This window comes from Dasypus novemcinctus, chromosome 2, assembly GCF_030445035.2.
Source record: "Dasypus novemcinctus isolate mDasNov1 chromosome 2, mDasNov1.1.hap2, whole genome shotgun sequence".
NCBI classification, from domain to species: domain Eukaryota; kingdom Metazoa; phylum Chordata; class Mammalia; order Cingulata; family Dasypodidae; genus Dasypus; species Dasypus novemcinctus.
Genome location: NC_080674.1, coordinates 165143228 through 165149481, shown reverse-complemented (window position 1 = coordinate 165149481; position 6254 = coordinate 165143228). Strand labels below are relative to the sequence as shown.

The window sequence follows — 6254 nt, the reverse complement described above, 5'->3', positions numbered from 1 at the left end:
TCAAGAAATATTTGTTGAATAATGAGTAAATTCACTTTTTAAAAATTTTCCCAACAAAGTAAATCATAATTCCCTTTAAAGCATACCCACAAATACATTCATATACTTACATATGCGTGCACACACACAGGCACACATACACCCTTTAGCACAACTTTTAAAAAGAAAGAAAAGGAATTATAAAACAAAAAATTCCAGGCTTTGAAAGTATTTTGTTAAAGGCTAATCTTATGTACTTACCAAATGCAATGGATGTGTCATGATGATGGGAGTGAATGTTGCTGGGGGGGGGAATGGTGGGGTGGGGGTGGTGGGGTTGAATGGAACCTCATATTTTTTTAATGTAATATTTTTACAAAATCAATAAAAAATAAATAAATAAATAAGTAAAGGCTAATCTTATTCTACACATGAATACCTTCTGTAACCATCCAATAAGTCACTTCCAGCTTACCTCCAATGACTGAAGGGAATTTACCACCTCTAGAGGCAACTCTTTCTATCCTTGGATTGCTCTGAGGGTTAGCAGGTTCCTGCTTAGAATAATCTGAAATTTGGTTGACTATAACTTTCATCAGCTCACTGGTCCTAGCTCTATTCCCATAAAACATATAATCCTTTCCCACATGACAACCCTTCAAATATTTCAAGAGACAAATCTCTTCACCAGGTAAACATCACGAAGTCCTAAACTGACACCCCAACACTTGAGTTGGATTCCTTTTCATATCCCTGGTCCTTCTTATTGGAATGTTCCAGAATCACTCCCTTACACTTGTCTGTTAAAAACTATGAAAGTACTTTTTGGTGTAAATCCTACAATGGAATTCTTAAATTTTGTTGAACATGAGAATCACCTGAGAAACTTGTTAAAATGCACTTGGGGGGCCCCACCCAATGAGATTCTCATTCTATGGATATACAGTGGGATCCAGCAATCTGCATTTTAATAAGCTGCTCAACTGATTCTGCTCTGAGCAATCCACAGAGGACACTTCAAGCTTCATCTAAGATGCCACCTATTTCTGGACCCTCTTCCACAAATGGAGGTTAAATCCATCTTCCTCTTGGATCACAAGGTGAGTTGAGTCCTTACTCAAATTGGTTACAAGATACTGCCTAAATATCATAGATTTTTGAATAATAATGGAATGGGAATCAGATATCCAATAAGCCTTCACATATAAATAAAAGAAGAGCTGACGAATGGCAACCCTTTATCGAAGATGGAGTTAGAAAGGTTGACCAAAAGGGTAAGAGCAGATTTTATACTCTTCATCCTATCAGCAATCTTTTAAGTGGCATAAAGATAAGTGATTTGCTCTCTGTAGTTTTTGAATGTGTCATGGGAAGCCTTTCCCATTCCATAAATACTTATATTAGCAAATCAAACAAGCTGGGAAAGCACTTAGGCATGATGCCAGGGGGAAAAGCGTTAATGTTATTAGTAAATTATTAATTGCCTCTATTGATGAGTTCTACTTAAAGGGTATCTTTCTATTTAAACTATAGAGAATAAGCTATAGAGAGTAAAGCAACATAGAAATATTCCCACAGAGAGAGGCAGAACTTGAAAGATGCTAAAAGCTCAGACTCCAGAATTTGACAATCGTACTTTTGAATCTTGGCCCATTCATTGAATAATTTATTACCTTGAGCAAGTTACTTAAATGTTCAGAGGTACCATTCCCTCATCTGTAAAATAGGACTTCTGATGATATCAACATCATGGGTTGTTACAATAACAATATGCTGAAAGCTCTTAATACAGTGCCTGGAACAGTACAAAGTCCCAAAGCAAAATGTATTATTTCTGTATTTATGCATTTATATATTTATTCATTTTGTATTTCTTCCTTCACCACACAATACTGCAGAAAATCAGTAAACTATTACCTCCACACAATACTACAGAAAACCAGTAGTCAAATTATTACCTCCATTTCATAGATGAAGACATTGAGGCAAAGGAAGCTTTGGTAGATCACCATAGAAGCCAAATTCAGGACATTCAGCCATCAGTCCAAAGCTCCATCTCCCATCAGCCTCCCTCTCAGAATGTCAAGAGGAACTTCTGATAGCAAAGAAGTGATCCAATTCACTCCCTGGGGGAGCCAGAACAACACAAGGAAAAAAGCTACAGACCTAGGTTCCATTTGTTTTTTGCATTCATTTATTCCCTCCTTTGTTCATTTTCACAGTATTTATTGAGCATCTTTCTCTGCCAGGCACTGGGCTGGGGCCTGGGGACTCCATGGTAAGCAAAGCAAAGATGGTCTCTGTTCTCATTTAAATCTCTACTGAAATGTCATCCCATCCAAGAAACCTCCCTTTCCCAACAGAGTAGCCCCCACCTCTGTAGTCCCCTACCTCCTCCCCCACTGCCCACCTACAATAGTGGCCTCCTCTAGCTTGTTCACTTTTGTATCCCCAGCTCCAGGGATGGTACGTGGCCCAGAGTAAGTGCCCAGCAAATAGATTTGTCTGAATAAATGGAGTAGGCAACCCTGTGTGTATCCGAGGAAGGAAACAAATTATTGCAAACTAGGAAGGAAACCTACTAGTGTTAAAGCAGGAAAGGATAGAGCAGGGAGCCTCTTGGTTGTTAGAGTGTCATAGAGATCCTGCCTGAGGAGGCACTGGTTATTCCAGGGGACAATGAGTGTTCCATGCACAGACAGGGAGGGTCTCTCCCTCTGCCTCCTGCATAACCTTAGCTATATCCCTCTCCATTCCAAGCCACAGCTGAATCAGCAACAGTTTCCGTCTTTCAAACACCTCCTACAGCTTAACATATTGAAGATGCTGAAGGTCGGAATAGCATTAGGGGCCAGGCTGAGACGTGATACTTAAAGAAAATGCCTTCATAAAATCTACTGCACATGACACTGAAATAACAACAGAAAGGGGATTTACACCTGGGCTTTCAGCTCTGTAGTATTTTGGTTATGCTCTAATTAGTTGTTAGCATACGGTGCAGGTATCAGGTAATCTACATTTACTAGAAAATCTGCAAGTAGCAACCAGCATAAGGGGAGAGAGGGAAGCAATGGCATCCCTTCCTTGGAAGAAGTCAGGCATTCCCTCCTGCCTGCCCCAAATTCCAGTGATGGTGCACTGATGGGGCCCCAAGGGGCCATGGCATGTTAGCGACTGGGTGGGGCATGGGATTTGACAATCAACTGCATAAGGGCATTTGCTTTCTAAGCCAGGAAGTGCAGGAAGCTTAGCTTTGCAAAGGCTTGTCTCTATACTCACCACTGTGTGTACTGGAGAGTACACTGTATCTTCCCTTTTTTTGGAAAACTAGGCACCTAGCTAAAAGCATCATCCCTGTTCTCTTAAGCACCTCTGGCTCTGACATCATTCACACCTGTGCACTAAAACCACCAAACTCCTCATCAGAGCACAAGCATTGTGCCCCCTGCTGTGACACGGTGGCCAAGCAGGCCAGGCTCATTACTTCAACTCTGGACCTCTGTTTCCTCATCCATCAAATGAGAGCATTTTGGTAAGGAGCATTGCAGAAGCAAAAGAACAGAGCATTCAGGAGAGAGACTAGTTTTACACATGATAAATCTTATTAAGCCAATTGGCGCTCCACCTGGAGTTTCATTTCTTAGCTTAGTTCCAGAAAAGACATGGTGCTGAATGAATGGAACCAAGAATGGGAAAAGTCAGAAAAGGCCTAAATACAGACTTCTGCCCAGGAGGTCCAGCTTGGGGCCATGGGTCTTACTTGACCCCTTTCAATGTCATTGGTGGCTGAGTGACACTGGGCACCTGGAATGGGCTCAGAGAGGGAGACATTAATCAGAAAAAGAGCACCTTCTTCAGAGTTGTGCCAAGATCATGCCCTGCCCACCATGCTCTCTTTGGACCTCAGTATTTCCACCTGTGAAATGGGGACAACTGTACCCACCTCTTAAGGTTGGGTCAAGAATAAGTGACAAAGTATTTGCTGAACATCTAGCAGAGAGCTTGGCATATAGTAGGCACTCAGTTAGTTAGATTGGCATTCTCTTTCCTTCTCGCCAGAGTGGCTAATTAAAAATAATAATAATAATATTAATAAGCCCATGACAGAATAAGTAAGCAGGAAAAAAGCTGAACCCTGAATAATGAAGACTAGCTTTATATATTCATCCCAAGGGTGCAGGACAATTTCCTTGAAATAATTTTTCTGGAGGAAGGAGGCAGCTGAGAGGTGGGTAGATAGGGCTGACCCCACACTAAGTCCAGGAATCTATGGGCCGGAAGCATCCCAGCCTTGCCTGAGGTAGACAATTTCTCCCTCCTTATCAGTGGATTTCTTTTCTAATTAAAATTCAGGAAATCCTTAGAGCTTCAGGTGCCAGAGGAAGAGGGGTGGTGGGATAGAAGGAGGAGGGCAGTGAGCTACAAAAAACGTCTTCCCTTTTAAAATCTAACTTTAAAAAATGTTATGGTCTAAATAATGTATATTAGCAAAGATGTTGATTGATCTGGCAAGAGTGACCTCTTTGGAGACACAGAGACACTGAATTAGGAAGGGAGGAAAAAAGTGACTCAGCAGCACATGCTCTAGGAGGCAGGGGCTCAGTGTTTGGCGCTGATGGCTCCCAATAGCTTAGCACCAACCTCTCTGTCTCCACTGGGACTTTCTGCAGAATAACAGAATAGGGAGCTGAGAAGAAGCTCCCATAAAAGAACTATGAGATTATAATAAAAATATTAGACCTTCACTGTATACTTGCTCTGCACAAGCACTTTGTGTTTATTATCTCATCTCGTTTAATTTGATGTTATTATTACCCCCATTTCACAGCTAAGGAAACTGAAGCACTAGAAGTTACCTGGCTCAGGCTTCCTACCTAATAATAAAGACTGGACCCAAACCCTGGAAGCACAATAAAAACTGAAAACATTTTTGGGAGGGTGGCAGTCATGGATTCACCCCGAGGTCCTGCATCCTGGGCAAATGTTTGTGTAATTTGGAGGAGGGTGGCCCAGGCAGTGGCACCCATACCTGGCACTCGCCAACTGCATGACTAAAAGCAGCAAAAAACAGTGTGCTTCCTGTGGGATCTGTGATGAAAGACGCAGAGTTGCAATTCCTACCAGATGTGGGACTACTGTAGCCTGTAAGTACTCTAGCATCAATTCGCACTGTGCTGAAGTCTTAGTTTGTATCCTACATATGTGGCATCCACACCACTTAGGAACTCCTTTCAAGGAACTATCAGCAAGGAAAATATCCAAGCTACTGAAAAAGACGAAGTCGAAATTTGTTAAGAGTTTCTGCCCAGGTGACATTGTCCTGTCCAAAGTGATATAGCTATGTGATGCACAGTCGAACCACCTGCTGACCACCACCAAAAATGAGTTGCAAGTATTGGTGACCATAGCAAGTCAGGTGTCCAGATGTGACCCGACAGCTGGTGTTGGATGCAGTGCCCTAAGGCTCACTCTAAAGAATTCTACAAAGTGGCACAAGTGCAGCCTGAATTCTTGCAGACCATGTTTTACCGAACAGAGGCTATTAAGCTGTTTCTGAGAGTACGTGTATGAAAGTAACATCAAGGTGCCATTGTCTTTATTCAAACATCTGAGGTCAACCAGCAACCACCTCCAGAAAAATCTGCAGGAAATGTGCTCTGTAGGTAGAAAATTGTTCTTATAACTTTTACTTGAGTGATGAAACTTCTCTTTTGGAGGCACCAGCAAATGGAAATAACCTATTTCTCCTGACAGTCCTTATAAATGTTTATTTTTTGCTGTGACAAAGAAAGTATTTTTACTGAAAGGATTTAATGGTTGTCTTAAGCAAGGATAGGAATCTAAGTGGTATCATGACACTTAAAGCAAGAGTTTGCCTGGTGCCAATGCTTTAACTGACTTGTATATGTGCTTGCTTGTTCTGGACAAAGCCTGATCTCCAATCCTTGTTGTAAGTTTTTCATTCTGTCCAAAGCCTTTGCTTATTGAATATTCACTGAGTCAAGTACTTTGCATACATTGTCTCATAGAGGGTGATTACAGTTTGGTGGAAACATGGTGATCTAGTGTGTGAGTAAATTTGGAAATAATCTGGGAAACATAGTATTACTGATGTAGTGTTTATTAAATCTGAATTAAATAGAGGGACAGACCACTATCACGTGAGGTAGCCAAGGAGGATTTGGGACATGAGATTAAAAAGAATCAAAGAACTTAGATGCGTGAAATGATGATATTCAAAGCAGAGATGACCAGGCAAAGTATAGAAATAGAAA

The 6254-nt window shown here is 41.3% G+C and overlaps 1 pseudogene; it reads left to right on the top strand.

Annotated features, from left to right (window-relative positions):
- The first annotated feature begins 1226 nt into the window (after window positions 1-1226).
- Window positions 1227-5550, top strand: LOC101440037 (exosome complex component CSL4 pseudogene; annotated as a pseudogene).
- The last annotated feature ends 704 nt before the right edge of the window (window positions 5551-6254 follow it).